The sequence below is a fragment of the Neofelis nebulosa genome, chromosome 4 (assembly GCF_028018385.1).
Source record: "Neofelis nebulosa isolate mNeoNeb1 chromosome 4, mNeoNeb1.pri, whole genome shotgun sequence".
Classification (NCBI taxonomy): Eukaryota; Metazoa; Chordata; class Mammalia; order Carnivora; family Felidae; genus Neofelis; species Neofelis nebulosa.
In genome coordinates, this window is record NC_080785.1 from 4,584,412 (window position 1) to 4,600,129 (window position 15,718).

Sequence of the window (15,718 nt, forward strand, 5' to 3'; positions counted from 1 at the left end):
CCGTCACCTTTTCAGTCCAAGAGGGTGGACTGTCTACGTGTTTCTATCTCCTCCTTTCCACATCCCTTCGAAATCAAAGCGCTATGAAATGAGAACCAGAGGTCACCGGGGAGCCGGAATAGTGCCAGCACGGAAGAATGTCTTTGAGAAACTTCTGGATAGTGCAGACGATGGGTGGGTATGGGACGCAAGGGCAGAGCCCTGACATCAGCCCAAATGATGTCAGCTGGAGGGGTGTGTGAAGGACGGTGAGCGTCCCCCCTGCTCTGTGCGTCAGCCCACACAGAAGGGATTTCTGTTTTCCCCAGGCCCGCCAATGAGAGCTCACTTCGGTCTTCCTTTCGCTCTCCCGGGCAGGACGATGCAGCACCACTGTGGGCCAGGACCTCATACTCCTGTTTTATCAGGTCTCAGAAGCAGGGCCAGGCCAGGCACTTCCCGCCACCTGCGTTCGCAGCAGATGCCCCTGCGACCGTCCCTCCGTGAGCCCTGCCCTGCCCACCTGCACCAACCGGTGGGATGCGGTCCTCTCCCACTTCCAGCTTGCTGCTTGGTGGGCCCACCAGCGTGGGGCTTCAGTTTCAGGGAGGGCTTCCCTACGTTTGGGACCAAGCCTCACTCTTCAATCCGGTCTCTTCCTAACTTTTTAACAGAAGTGTTATTATTCAGAAAAGTACTCATCTTGAAACCATTTTAACCAGAGAGCCTTGCCTTTGGGGGCTTAGGGGACACTGTCATCACTTTAGACGAAGTGGGTATCTGTTCACGTTGCTCTAGTAGCTGTGTGTGTGTGTGTGTGTGTGTGTGTGTGTGTGTGTGTGTGTTGCACAGCTAAGAGCCGGGAGGGGTGGTGGGGAGCCGGAGACCCTGGAGCCCTCAGCGGGAGGACAGACAGCCCTTCCCAGCCAGGTCCTTAAAGGGAGGGCTTCCTACTGGTGCACCTTCCCTGCCAGGGTGAGGTTTACTATGGGGAGACAAAGCACTGCCTTGCACGGTTCCTGAGATCATTCACACCAGCTTAATCCAGATACGGACTAGAAAAGTTAATAGGCACCAAAGAATCGCCAGATATCAGCATAAAACAAACAGCCATAAACCGAGGACCGATTTCAAAATGTGCTCTGTCACCAAGACACTTTCCTGACATCTCCTAGAAAACCGGAATAAACGTGTAAGTCTATTAACCCGGAGCATGAGTGCCACAGCCTCGCCACTGCGGCCCTACAAGCAACCCCTCAACAGTACTGGCGGCTTTGCGATCACAGGCTGAGCCAGCAAGTACCCAGTTAAATGACTGTCGTCACTGCCTTTAATGCAGGATTCAAGAACAGACTTCCAAATTAACCTTAATAGAAGAAAAAACTCATCAGTAGCTGAAATCGGAAATTCCGAGGGGCTCCTAAAAAACCTTTACAGGGCAGCTGGGGAGAACACATACTGAAGGTCCTAGGAAGGTAGCGGTGGGTTTGGTTTAATGTGCGGCCTTCCTCGTTGAGTTCTGTTTCTCTCTATGCTTCCGGGCTCAGTGGAAATCCTTCTCTTTCTCTCCTCTGGTAATTTAGAAGTTTCACGTCTTATTTCCATTGACTGGTGGCTGTCCAAAACGTAAACGGAAGACCAAAAAATTTGCTCCCTGGGATAACTCAGGACATGTCAGTAATTTAATTTACCAGGTTCCATTCCCCCATTTAAAGGCATCGTCTGACAGGTTCAGGGCATGCTGTTGACAGGAGACTCAATCCAAACCCAATGACACAGGAAACACCAGCAAATAAAGGAAGGGAGAGGCAGTAGGTGTAGCAAGACCCGTATGAGAGCTCTAGGCAAAAATTCTTTTTTTTTTTTTCTAATGTTTACTCATTTATTTTGAGAGAGCACGTGGGTGGGGGGAGAGAGAATCCCAAGCAGGCTCCACACAGTCAGCACAGAGCCCAACGTGGGGCTCGATCTCACAAATCATGAGATCATAACCTGAGCCGAAATCAAGAGTTGGACACTTAGACCACTGAGCCACCCAGGCGCCCCAGGGCAAACATTCTTAAATGGGGCAAATGAGTGATTTCGTACCGGTTAAAAAGAATTCACAAAGAAAATACAATAGTCACATATCCTCAGCCACATCATAGAGCATCAAAATACCTATAGCAAAAGATACGTAAATTCAAGGAGAAACTGTGAAAACAAGAAACTCATTTCTCAGAAATGGATTAAATAGAAAAAATGAGGTTTAAGAATTGAGTAACACAAGTAACAACCTTAGTATAATATTTAAGAACTATGTCTAAAATTTTTACACCCCAAACCAGAATATACATTTTCAGAGCACTAAGGGAATATTTAATAAAAATTTTATTAGTTCATACACATTATCTGTGTATGTTCTGCCTAAGACAGAGATAATGTGGAACATACTTTCTTTCTTTTTTTTTTAAGTTTATTTACTTATTTTTGAGAGAGAGCTCACATGAAAGCAGGGGAGGGGCAGAGAGAGAGAGAGAGAGAGAGAGAGAGAGAGAGAGAGAGAATCCCAAGCAGGCTCCGCGCTGTCAGCACAGAGCCTGACTCGGGACTCAAACCCACGAACGGTGAGATCATGACCTGAGCCGAAACCGAGAGTCACATGCTTAAGTGGCTGAGCGCCCCCAGGCATGCCCAGAAGATACTTTCTGACCGTTGCTCAATAAAACCAGGTAAGCACAACAAGAAGAGAGTCCAGAGAAATCCAACCACTTGGAAAGCGTAGAACTGTGGAGCCAAGGAAGAGTAAAACCTGGGAACCGCGGTTTAAAACAACACGGCCGGAAACAAGAAACGGGAACCTCACGGACCACGCCCAGGGCAGCAGCTCCACGCCAGCCACCCGTGTTTGCTGGTCTGGGACTTGTCTGCGGTCACACCTGCGGACCCCTTCCTCTGGGTCCTCCTCACCTGTTGGCAGGAGCTGCTGTGAAGCGGGGAAGGCGGACTTTTCACGGCACACGCGGTGTGCTTGGCGGTGCGTCCCTCCTGTTCTGACTTGCTCTGCGCAGCCCTGGCACACGGAGGCCCCTCGTTTTTCTGTGGGCACGACTGCCCACCCTTCCTTCACGCGTTCGTGCTTCTGGTCTCACTCAAGCACGTACGCCTCCTCACTCCGAGCTGTAACGCTGCTATCCCCAAACTTCTCATTTAGGATTATTTGTATTTATGTCTTCAACACTCTGAAATTCACTTCTGAGCATGACTGGTGTTGGGGCGGGAGGTTCGTTTCCTCCGATAAAAGGCCAGTTGTGTAAGACTGATCCCGAGTGGGGTTCTTTCCCCACTCAGTCTGAATGGCAGCCTTCATCACACATCACGCTTGGTAGTTCCATTGCCCGCTGGCTCCCTCTTCCCCTTTTAAGGGTCCTCGTGACGACGTGGGGTCCACCTGGATACTCCGGACCCTCTCTCTATTTTGAGACCAGCTGATCGGCAACCTTAATTCGCCTGTGTAACCTAACGTAATCATGTGTTCCCTGGACGAGGACATCGACAACATCTTCCCCACCGTCTCTGAAACCAGAAGTTAGAGCCGGTGTGGCTCTGACTGCTGATGGCATGAGATCATGGGAGGACCCCACCTGGGCCCATGAGCTGGGGGCCATGGATGCGAAAAGAGCTGTGACTGGCAGAGGGCCCTGACCAGGTAATCGTGGCTCAGCAGGGGCCAGCAGGGAGCCGTGCGGCCACACTTCATCACATTCATCCCTCCTCCTCGTGTGGGCATGGGAGAGGGAAACAGTGGGTGGTCCCCCTCCCCGAGGACGAAGTGTGCACCCACCACCGGCCCCTCGCTCTCAGCCCCCTCGCTTTCACTTCCCCCACTTGCTCTGCATTTCAGGGAGCTCACGCTCTCAGCCAACTCTCTGGAGATTTGGCTAATGAGAGGCACCCATGGAAGGTGAAGGAAGGCACCAGGCCTCTCTGCCTCAGGCCCCATCCCCAGCAGCTCCTTCCTGACTGTCGCGCTCCCTGGATGCATCTCGAGCCTGCCACCCAGCCCAGCTTCTGCTGTGGCAACACTCCTTCCTCCGAGTGTCCCCCAGGCGAGGTGGGACGCAACAGTGTTGCTGTCCTGTTGTCAATCTTCCCCTGCTCCCGACTGCTCAATGGCCCACCATCCCCATGGAATCTTCTGGTCTTCGGCCATCTGTGTAACCAATCCCCTGCGCTGAACTCCCTCTGTCCAAAGGCCTAGCATGGTTTCTGTTTTCTCACTGTGTTTGGACTGATGCACAGCAGTAAATCCCCTCATGAAAACATGAGCGTAAGGGAATGAGACCCTAAGAGCCCAAATTGTTGTCAGCAGTCAAAAGTCATGGGAAATCAACAGAGAACTTACATAGCTCTGACTAGGAGTCATTATTAATGCAAAAAAGCATCAAGACACATGGAGGTCTGAATTCTCAGGTTCGAAAATACTGCTCTCACTCTGTCACTAATTTCCAACGGACTGATCCGCTTGGGCAATGCAGTTTTTGTTCATGAGCAGAATTCACACGCGTCCAGAAACATCTATGCTATAAATGTAGTAACCTAACCTTGGTGGTTACACGAACAGCCTAGGGAGGCAGTTAAAAAATCAATGTGTCCCAGTTCCAAAACTCTAAAAGCTCTCCAAGTCTGCACTTTGGAACCCCGAGTGATTCTGACACAGGTAGTTCACGGCCTCTGTGCTGAGAAACTCTGGATAGAATCGATGACCTCCAGAAAATTACTTTAACACTTGTGGCCTCAGTTTCCCCACCTGCCATAATGGTAACACAACCTCATAGAGATGCCGGAAAGATTAAATGAGGCACTCTAGAGCATCTGGCCCACGCAGGACAAGGCTGGCAAAGAGAAAAGGGTTTGAATGTCAGTTAATTTTTGCTGAGCGCATGTTTAGGACAAACCCGTTTTTTTTTATTTTTTAGTTTCACCGCACATTTTTAAGTTTTGAGGTGTCAATATTAGCGACTCGGATCCAGACTCAGTGTGTGTCCCAAATTCCTTTAGTTGATGTGGAAAAGGAAGTTAATCCAAGATTAACACCGATTGAAGCCGGGAAGTGTCTATTTCAAATAGAATTTTAAAAGCTCTCTGAATGATAAGAGATACTTGTTTAATTTTTTAACAACGTTTCTCAACTTGGCAATTTGGTACAATAAACCAAAAGAAAAGGAAGTGACCAAAACCTCAGTTAGAATATTTAATTAAGACATGTTGAATTATTTATGTCAAGGGAGTCCATCCACTCATAAGAATGTTTTAGAAGCAACTTCTCATAAATTTAGTTATAAAATGTTAAAAGGTCTGTGACAACTCTTCAAAATCTCAGCTTCTTCAACTCCTGCCTTCACGCCCCATCCTCAGAGATGAGCCAATTAAGAACAAGCCAATGTACACAAAAACAGAGACCTCTTGATAATGCAGTATCCAATTGGTACTTAATCATCATTAAAATGGTTTTTTAAAAAGTTAAAAAGTTAACATACTAATAGCACCGATGTTAACAAGCTCCATTTATTTTTCACATTATGTGAATAATCAGTGGGTAGAACTCTGTCTGAAGGTGGGCTTTATTGTCTCCGTGGGTAAATATCCCGCAAATCCAGTCCCCGGATTTGTCACACCTCTCTGCAGAGGACTGGGGAGCTGGGGCGGCCAGGTGCTGGGGTACAGTTCTGCCAATGAGCATGGAGACAGAGATATAAGAAGGAGGGAAGAGAATTTGGGAGGAGATCAGAGAAGAACAAACCAGAAGTCAAGAGGCTTTCGTTGGAATCCATGAATTTGAGTATCTTTTACACCCAGGAAATGTTTCTAGCGGCAAAGAAAGAAATGTAATAGATGAGTGATCTTGGGATGGCCAGCCCGCCACAAGTTTGGAAATAGAGAATTTAACAGCTGTGGGGAGGCACAGATATCATGAGCTGGGGAGAGGGGTTTCAGTGATCACGCATCCAGGGGTGTTCCAGGCCCCGCAGAGCTCTCCACCATGCCCACCAGGAATTCGGAGCCCCATACGGAGCAGACCGCGTCCACGCCAGCTTCCTCGCGGGGCTCTGTGAGCTCCCTCCCCCTTACCCTTGGGCTGCAAAACTGCTCATTCTGAAACCACAGGTCTAGAAGTCCAAAGCTAAAACCAAAAGAGAGAATGTTGTTGGTCCAAATAAGAAATGTAAGCGAGACTACTACAACTAGACCAGGCGAGCCAAGGGAGCCAGAAAATTAAATGTCACAGAAACATCCATTCCACTGGCCCACTGTCTGCCTGAACAGCCAGAAAGGCAGAGTCAGTGCAAACCCAGTCAGGATCTACCAAAACGTAAGTCCTTCTCAAGATCTCACGAAAAACTTAAAGAGAACGGATGTCAGGCACCTGGGTGGCTGTCTTCCAGAACCTCTCCAACAATGGGCTAATGTTCAACACAGTAGCCAGCGAATGTCTGACATGAATAACCACCACGCAGCCAAAGTACCCAGCCCGTTCTTCAAACGTTATTATCAAGATAGTCCCAGAGGATGTGGTAAAGTTATTGAAGGCTATCACTCAACTAAGAGTCTTCCGAAAATTCCTTTCTTGCATAAACTGTGCGTATAACAATAAATTCTGTAGCAATAGCCACTTAGTGGCCTAGACGAATCTCTGGCAATGATGGATGGCAGAAAACAGACACCAGAGATAGGAAGTTGTAAATTCCCTTTAGTCAAACTACTGATATGGTAAAGTGCTAACTAGGAAGCACTCTGCATCCTATATCCAAATGTACACACACATACAGACGCACAAATACCCTTGCCAAGACACTTTAAGAGCAAAATTAGACTGGAGAATCTTCCAAATGATCTCTCAAATGCCAGAATCTGAAAACATGGCCAGCTTCTCTGGAAAGACAATTGGTAGTTTCTATTCTGTATGCATAAGTTTAAATTAATATCATGATTATAACTTATATTATGGGAAGAACTAACATGTATTGAGCACGGCAATGCTGTAGGCAGTATGAAATGTTCTTTATAAAAGATCTCATCGAATCTTCACAGTAAGCTTTTGAAATAGAGCAATTGTTATAACCCCTCCTGTATCCATAGGCAATCAAAACTCACAGATCTAAAGTGCATGACCCAAGCTCCCCCAGCCGGAGAAGACAAACCAGGACTTGAACAGGCTTCCTCAGGTCTGGTCTGGCCCAGTGTTCTTGCCATAAGTTTTGTTTCCATAAAATTTTTCTTGGTAAACATTCTTGGTCTCCACTGGATGGACATATACATATGTATGTCTGTTTTGAATAGTTGAAGATGCAGAGGAACAAATGGACAGGGAGGCCCCACGTACCCTTCACCCCATCTCCCCCAGTGTTAAAATCCTGTGTAGCTATTCTTCAAAATCACAGCCAGGAAACTGGTATTGGTACAATCCCCCGAGCTCATTCATATTTCTCCAGTTACCCGTGCACTCACCTAGGTGTGCCTGTGTGGCTCTAGGACATTTATCGCGTGTGTGGCTTTGTATGTCCGTCACCAGCATCGGTTATGTTTTTAATGTTGATTTACTTACTTTTGAGAGAGAGAGTATGTGCAAGCAGGGGAGGGGCCGAATCATCCAAGGCTCCCTCATGATACCCTCTATGGCCACACCTGCTCTCTCCCCCTCACCCCAACCCCTCTCCTCCCACCACCCCCCCCCCCACACACACGCCCAGAACAACCTAGTTTCCATTTCTGAAATCACATCGTCCCAATAGTTTGGGGCTATTACAAACAGCAGTGCTGTGAACACGGGTGTGCAAACGTCTGGGTGGGAATAAGTTCTCATTTCTCTGGGATAAACGCCCAAGACTGCGACTGCCAGGGTATATGGCAAGTCTACTGCTCCTTTCGAGGGAAGCTGCCAAATTATTTTCCAGAGGAGTGGTGCTCGTGGGCCTCCCCGCCAGCAGCCTATCAGAGGTCCAGTTTCTGATAGTTTCCAGCCTATCAGAGATCCAGTTATCCAGAAACTGGATAACACCTAAGTGGATTGCGGTGTTACCCCAATCCTTTGTCTTACCCATTTCACCAGCTCCGTAGCAGTCTCTTATCGCGGTTGGAATGACATTCCTCTCTGGCTAACCAAGTCGAATAGCTCGTCACACCCACAGCCACCGCACGTATCTATCCTCTTTGACAAAACGTCAGCTCGTGCTTCTGTCCCTTTTATAACAGGGTATGAGTTTTGACAGTTCCTACATTCTACATGCCAGTCCGCTGTTGGACATGTGATTAGTCCATAAACAAACATCCTGTAATATTTTGAGTTGAGGAGGGCTTAAAAACAAAATCCAGGGGCGCCTGGGTGGCTCAGTCGGTTACGCATCCGACTTCGGCTCAGGTCATGATCTCGCGGTCCGTGAGTTGAAGCCCCACATCGGGCTCTGTGCTGACGGCTCAGAGCCTGGAGCCTGTTTCGGATTCTGTGTCTCCCTCTCTCTCTAACCCTCCCCCGTTCATGCTCTGTCTCTGTCTCAAAAATAAATAAACGTTAAAAAAAAAAAAAAAACCCAAAATCCAGTGCACGCTGGAGTTGGAAGCATTAAATGGATTTTCAAGAATTCCAACCGTTGCCGTGAGCTTTATTAGAGCAGCAGCAGGGAGCCTGGGCCCTGCTTCCACAGAAGAAAAAACTAGAGACGGGTGCGAGACCAGGAATACGGGAGTACAGAACTGTGACACAGGGACAGGGCGCACGGGAAGGGTCTGCCGGAGGGAGGTCCTCCGCACAGGCTCCTGACAGTCCTTCCAGGGCCCGTCCATCATCCCTGCGGCTCACGCGCCACCTTGTGGGCTCTGCAATCTCGGCAGGGTCCCGGAAGTACAAGTTCACGTTCCCAAGACTTACATAGTCACCCCCCACCCCACCGCCCCGCCCCGCCCCCGGCGTCTCGAGAGGAATTAGCGACGCATGATGTTTATTCCCACTCACTGTGACATCCGTCACAGGTGGCCGCTTGCAGGAGGACAGCCTGTCTGGGTGGCACTCACTGTCTTATCCTTTGGGGGCTGGGAAACCGCCAGAGGGACCAGGGATGGTTGAGGCACCACCCGCGCTCACATTTCACCAGTGAGCAGCCGGGTTTCCTGGCAGGCTGCCGGGCTCACCCAGGGGGTACCGTGTCACCAGCGGACGTTACCTGTCTGAGAAGGTGCTGGAGCAGCCTTTCCTGGGCTCCCCTTACAAGGACGGAGCCGAGATAGGCATTTCCCTGGGTGCCGTCCCTGCCTTGTGCTGCCCAAGCATGGGCCCCGGAAGGTAGCTTTCAGCCCTGTCCCGTTTTAGACAGTCAAGAACCTCAGAACCAAGAGAAGACTAAGGAAAAGGGGACTGCATCTTTTTCTTATTCTGAATGAAAAATGAAGATGTTATGTGACACGACCACCGGACATGAGGACTGTCATCACATTCGGATCATCTAGCCCAGGATCCTTTCTCTCTTTGCAGCCCAAATACACAAGCAACACAAACGTGGCGGGAAGCGGGTGTGGGGGGGGAGGGGACAGCACGAGCCCATCCCCGCAAGTCCCCCACGGCAGCTCTGAGGACCCCTGAGACCTCTCCAGTCACAAGTCAAAGCACGTTGAGACCGCGCACCTGATGCTAACGTAACATTGCATGTCAACTCTACTGCCATAATCCAAGTTTAGAAACACTGAGACTTCCCTCTGTTCAAAGGCTGAGCAATATGTTATTGTATGTAAACACCACATTATCACAAAAAGACACGTGTGGCATGACTCCACTTACAGGAGGCACCTAAAATCGCCACACTCAGAGAAACGGGAGTAGAAGGCAGTTGCCAGGGCTGCGGGAGGGGAGCGGGAAGCCGTTGCTCAGGGGTCCCGAGTGGCAGTTCTGCAGAGGAGAATAAGGTCCGGACCTCAGCTGCACCTTGTGACTGTAGCTCACACGACCATGCTGTGCCCATGGAGTCTGTTACTAGGGGGCCTCATGCTAATTGTCGTTACACAATTAAAAGAGTAAAATTTAAAAAGTAAAACACAAAGGGGGGCCCGGGTGGCTCAGTCGGTCAAGCAGTCGACTTCAGCTCAGGTCACGATGTTGTGGTTCGTGGGTTGGAGCCCCGCGTCGGGGTCTGCGTTAAAGGCTCAGAGCCTGGAGCCTGCTTCCGATTCTGTGTCTCTACCTCTCTCTGCCCCTCCCTGGCTCTCTCTCTCTCTCTCTCTCTCTCTCTCTCAAATAAATAAACATAATAAATAAATAAATAAAACAACCAAACTAAACGAATCAGTTGGATGTATTCTTAAAGTACAGCTAAGTCACTGGGAAGACAATGTCACACGTCACCTAAGAGTTGAATCACCAGAGAGACAAAGCTCATTTACCTGATATGAAAAAATAAATCACATTAAAAAAAATTTTTTAACATTTATTTTTTGAGGGACAGAGTATGAGTGGTAGAGGGGCAGAGAGAGAGGGAGTCACAGATTTGGAAGCGGGCTCCAGGCTCTGAGCCGTCAGCACAGAGCCGGACGTGGGGCTCGAACTCACGAACGCGAGATCACGACCTGAGCCGAAGTTGGATGCTTAACCGACTGAGCCACCCAGGCGCCCCAAAAATAAATTACATTTTAAAGCTCACAGTGGAGAGGAAGCACTGAAAAACCCACCACCGTGTTGTACGGGAGGAAAGAAGTCCGGAGACCGGGGTCCTGCCAGAAGACACACAACTAGTTAGTACAAAACCAGGGCTAGAATCTAAGTTACTCGCCTGGTTCCTCAGGAGACCCGCCTGTTCTAAATACCGGGGATGTCTCCATACCGAGTTTCCATGAGCCCTTCATGCCAGAGCTCAAGCGTTCTTTACGGGGAAGGAAACCAGCACTGTCACCTTCCCCGGCCTTGGCAAGTCAAAAGCTGGAATCATAAAAGGAGAAACCGCAGCAGACGGGAAAGCACCCGCATGTCTTTATTTAAGGTCCTCCAAAACCCAACCCGGCCAGCGACTCCCCAGCTCCCCCAGGGACAGAAAGAGAAAGCATTAGGGTATTCCCTGTTTGGTCTTCCCTTCCCTGAGCCCATGGAGGAAAGCCCGAGTGCCCCTGAATGTGGCACCTTTGCCTGCTTCCCACCATTGCTAGAGGCTGACACGGCTGAGGGCACAGGAGGGCTCTGAACGGCCCGGAGAGGGATCCTGTGGAAGAAGGAGAGAATGGTGTACCCAGAGGGTGGAGGGTGCGAGATGAGGGGCTTAGAAAGGAGGCAGCTTCAACTGGGGGCCAGGGGACCAGCCGGGATGTGGGAGAGCAATGAGGAAGGGGAGAGCACGCAGAGTGACAGCTGGGAGCCGGTCCCTCCCACTTGCTGACGGCCGGGCCTGGGGAACAAGTTGTATCTCAGGGAGGAAATCAGATCTCCACCCGCTGGCGATTTGCCCGTGGCCCAGACAAGCAGTATCGGGCAGCCTCAGTTTAGAGTTTTGCAAACTCTGCCCCACTGACAGGCATGGGTTTCATTTCTTCGGGAGTGCCCCCTTTTAACCCAATCAAGGCAAGATGCTGGGCCCCAGAAGAGCCTGAGCCACACCCTCTGATCCTCGGGCACGTACATCTCCCAGTGCCAGGAGGGCTTTGGACCCTCGTCATCACGATGCTTGTGCCCGACCGGACACCCCCATCAGGGAAGACAACAGCTGCGGAACCAGGTGGTCACAGCACCCCACTGGTTTAACTCAGTAACACCTTCTCAGGTTAAGTCCCAAACGAACGTGGCTGGCCACTGAGTGCCACCTGTCCCAGCAGTGATGTAGGAACAGGCACTCCTCCTGCTGTGCATCACTTCCGCTTTCCACCAGGGGTTCCGAGCTCACCTGGGAAGGCAGAGTCTGGAGGGTTCCATGGGTGTTTCTGGTCGCCAGTTGGCGAAGTGGCGCCCAGAAATTCCACTCGCATGCCATTGGCTAGAAAGGATCACGTGACCAGATCTAATGGCAGAAGGTGCCGGGAACTGTAGTCAAATTTCCCAGGAAGCAGGAAAAGCACACAGGGCTCTCAGCATCAGCTTTGACATAATTTTCCCTAATAAGAGCTTTTTACGAAACCGATTTGGGGCACCTGGATGGTTCAATCAGTTGAGCATCTGACTTCGGCTCAGGTTGTGATCTTACGGTTTGTGAGTTCAAGCCCTGCATCAGGTCACTGCTCTCTGTGCAGAGGGCTTGCTCTGGATCCTCTGTCTCTCTCTCTCTCTCTCTCTCCTCTCTCTCTCTCAAAAATAAAAACATTTTTTAAATGTATCTGGGATTTGTTTTTTTTAATGTTTATTTCTTTATATTGAGAGAGAGTTGGGGGGGGGGGGCAGAGAGCAGACAGAGAGGGAGAGAGAAAGACTAAGCAGCCTCCACACCGTCACTACACAGTCCAACACAGGACTTGAGCTCACAGATTGTGAGATCATGACCTGAGCCAAGATCAAGAGTTGGACGCTTACCCAACTGAGCTGCCCAGGCACCCCTACCTAGCATTTGTTTTAGTCAAGGTGTGGTAAGGGGCACCCGGGTGGCTCAGTTGGTTGAGCGTTCAACTTTGGCTCCGGTCGTGATCTCGTGGTTCGTGAGTTCAAGGCCCACCCTGGGCTCACTGTTTGTCAGGGCAGAGCCCGCTTTGGATCTCTCTGCCCCTCCCCCACTTGTGCTCTCTCAAAAGTAAAGAAACATTACAGAAACAATCAAGGTGTGGTAAGATGACAGGCAGGGAAATGAGTACCCCAAAAGGAGAGTTTATCACTCACGGCTCCCAAGAGAAGAGGGCATGCCATGCCGGGCAAGGCCCCATGGGGAAGCCCTGGGCTCAGGCAGGAGACGGGAGCATCCAGGGGAGAGCATGGCGGGAAGCTTCAGTGTGGGTTTCACAAGAAGGAATGGGCAAGGTGGGGTCAAGCTGAACAAGTTTAGGGCTGAATGGTGTGAATAATTCTGGGGGGGGGGGGGTCTCTGTGCTAGAGGGGTCCCCAGTCATCCAGTACTTGGCCCTGGGGGTGTGGGACAGCGGGAATGTGGGTTTGGTCCATGACAGACAAGGAAGTGGTTGGAGGTATGGGCCAGGTTTGTGCTCAAAAGCAACTTGCTTACCTCCTCCAGGAAGTTAGCTAGCCCTGGGAGGGGTGGTCTCTCCAGGATCAGCAAGGCCCCGAGATGCCAAAGCATCAGAAAATACAGAAAATAAGAAATGTGGTTGATACAAAGCAGCCGTGGGGACATACACTTGGAATGGAGGGCCAATCAAAGTCCTTCCTGTCGATACTGCGGGGGAGATCAGAATCGCAAGAAGGTGCCAGGCAGCCACAAAGATGGGGAGGGGACGCACCAGGCAGAGGCAGGAACACGGCCCCACCCCACAGCTCCAGGTGTGCCTGGAGCAGCAGGGGAAGGGGCCAGGCAGGCAGGCCTCTGGAGGCCACGGCCGCTGGGTTTCATTCTAACTGCAACCGGAAGGCATTAGAGGCTTGTACGGGGAGCCAGGTGGTCTGATTTGCATTTTCAAAAGGTCACCCTGACTGCGGGGGAAGAATGGATGGAACGTGGGCACTTGTGGGAAGCAGCGAGATAGGGCAGGAGGCGGTGTGCTCCAGCATCCCCGGGGACGTACGTAAGACAAAGAGACGAAGAGACGTTCCCTGCTTTGTTTGTCTCATCCTGACACCTGTCGCACCCACACTTCACGTGACTTAGCTCAGATACGGCCTCCGGCAAGGACATTATTCATTTCCCGCTTTTTTCCATAGGTCAAAACATTTCCAGTTCTCAAAGTGACCCTCCCACACTTTTCTTGCCTGCCTGCTACTGCTAACAGAAAGGACCCCGGAAAATCCAGTCACTTGGCCAAAAGCTACCTGTTGGTGGTCCATTGTATGGGCCCAAGTTTGGTAAAGATGGAAGGTGTTAAGTAAACACTGGGCCAGACCAGTCTTGGGAGCTCATCGAGTCGCCATCCGGGGCTCTCTGCTTGGGAACACTGTCGTCGTCCTCCCTGATTCGTTCTGCGGGCCGTCAGTCGGGGCCCTCCGGTGCACGAGGAAGGAAGGTCTACGGGATGGCCTGTCACTTGCCCAGGAGAACCAAAGGTCAGGGTTTTTCTGGCCAGTCTGGAGAAGCAAGTTTCCTGCCAGCAAACCCCACTGTCGGTGCGGTGTGGGGGGTGTGGGGGAAGCACGGGGCAGAGGGAGAGCATCCTAGTCTGACCTCACCGTCTGCGGACGACCCTCACAGGTGCTCTGGTCCAGCCGGCCGTGCTCAGAGCCCAGGCGCACGCTGGACTTCCCGGCCGGGCCACTTGGAAGCCTGGGCTCTCAGACGAACAGTTTGCAGACTGAACCTCCTCGGCTGTCCGTCTCCTCGGGGCCTAGGAAATGTCTATTGGTTCAGAATAAAACATGTGAACGGTTCCCAGACAAAGCCTCCGATCCAAATCAATGAGACGGTCATGATCAGAAAAGACCAGAGCACTGGGGGGTGTGCAGTCTAACAGCTGGAGTAAACCAATAGTGTTTGAGCCCCAGTGTCCCCGGGTCAGGACGCCAGTCACGGGGACTGTTTGTGAAGGAGACTGTAGGCATCCCTGACTGAATGGCGCTGGGGGGTGGCGTCTTTTTCCCTCGGGCTTTGCGTTCGTCACTCGTGCCTTGCTGATTGTCCCCCCAAGGCCTTGAGAGAATGGCCCACATACAGTGGTCGTGGTCCCTAAGAGCACGTGGTCCCTAAGGAAACCCTCCTTAACAACTCCATCGCTATATGGACATGCACTGGGGATGTCCTCTGCCTAAAAGACACTGAGTAGGATCCTGCAGGCAAGAAGGTGGAGCCACCATGCCCTCCGCTCGGTGTCTGTCTGTCTGTCTGCACTTGTGTGCATTCCACTCTCTCCTGACCTGCTCCAAATCACGCCCGGCACCAGCATCATGCATGCTAACTGGGACTCAGGGGAAGCAGATACCAAGTCTTAGAGAGGTCGCCTCAGGAGGGCCAGGGACGCAAAGGACCTTGGCAAGTGTTCGTTGCCAAGCTAGTCGTTCTCTGCCTCTCTGCTTCTTGGAGGTTTCACGGAGCTGTTGGATTGAACTTTTGCCCAGCTTGGGCTCTGCATTTGCACGTGTCTCGCAAACGAGCAAAAATTACTATTCATTGAGAGACCATTACGTGTTAGGCATCATTTCTAGTCTTTCTACCCTTCTTAAAATTTTTTTTCTTTTTTTTTTAAATTTATTTATTTCTGAGAAAGAGAGAGTGCACATGAGTGGGGGAGATGCAGAGAGAGAGAAGGAGAGAGAGGATCCCAAGCAGGCTCCATGCCACCAGCACAGAGCCCGAAGCTCAGTGCCACCAACTGTGAGATCATGACCTTAGCCAAGATCAATGGTCAGATGCTTAGCTGACTGAGCCACCTAGGCACCTCTGGTCTTTCTCCACTTTTATGTGATCCCTCAAACAACCCCGTGATGCAGGTACTATTTCTATTTCCCATGGAAACACACACACATAAGTTTAAGTACGTAACTGAAGGCCCACAGCTAGTGTGGTAGGGCAAGACCCCCCTCAGACCTGTCTCTAACTCTCACATTCCACTCTTGGTGTTATATTCGCCTAACTACCCCCAACCCACCGTCGACCTTGGTCCTCCCCTGCACGTCCTAAATTTGGCTCAGAGTCTTGATTCACCCATT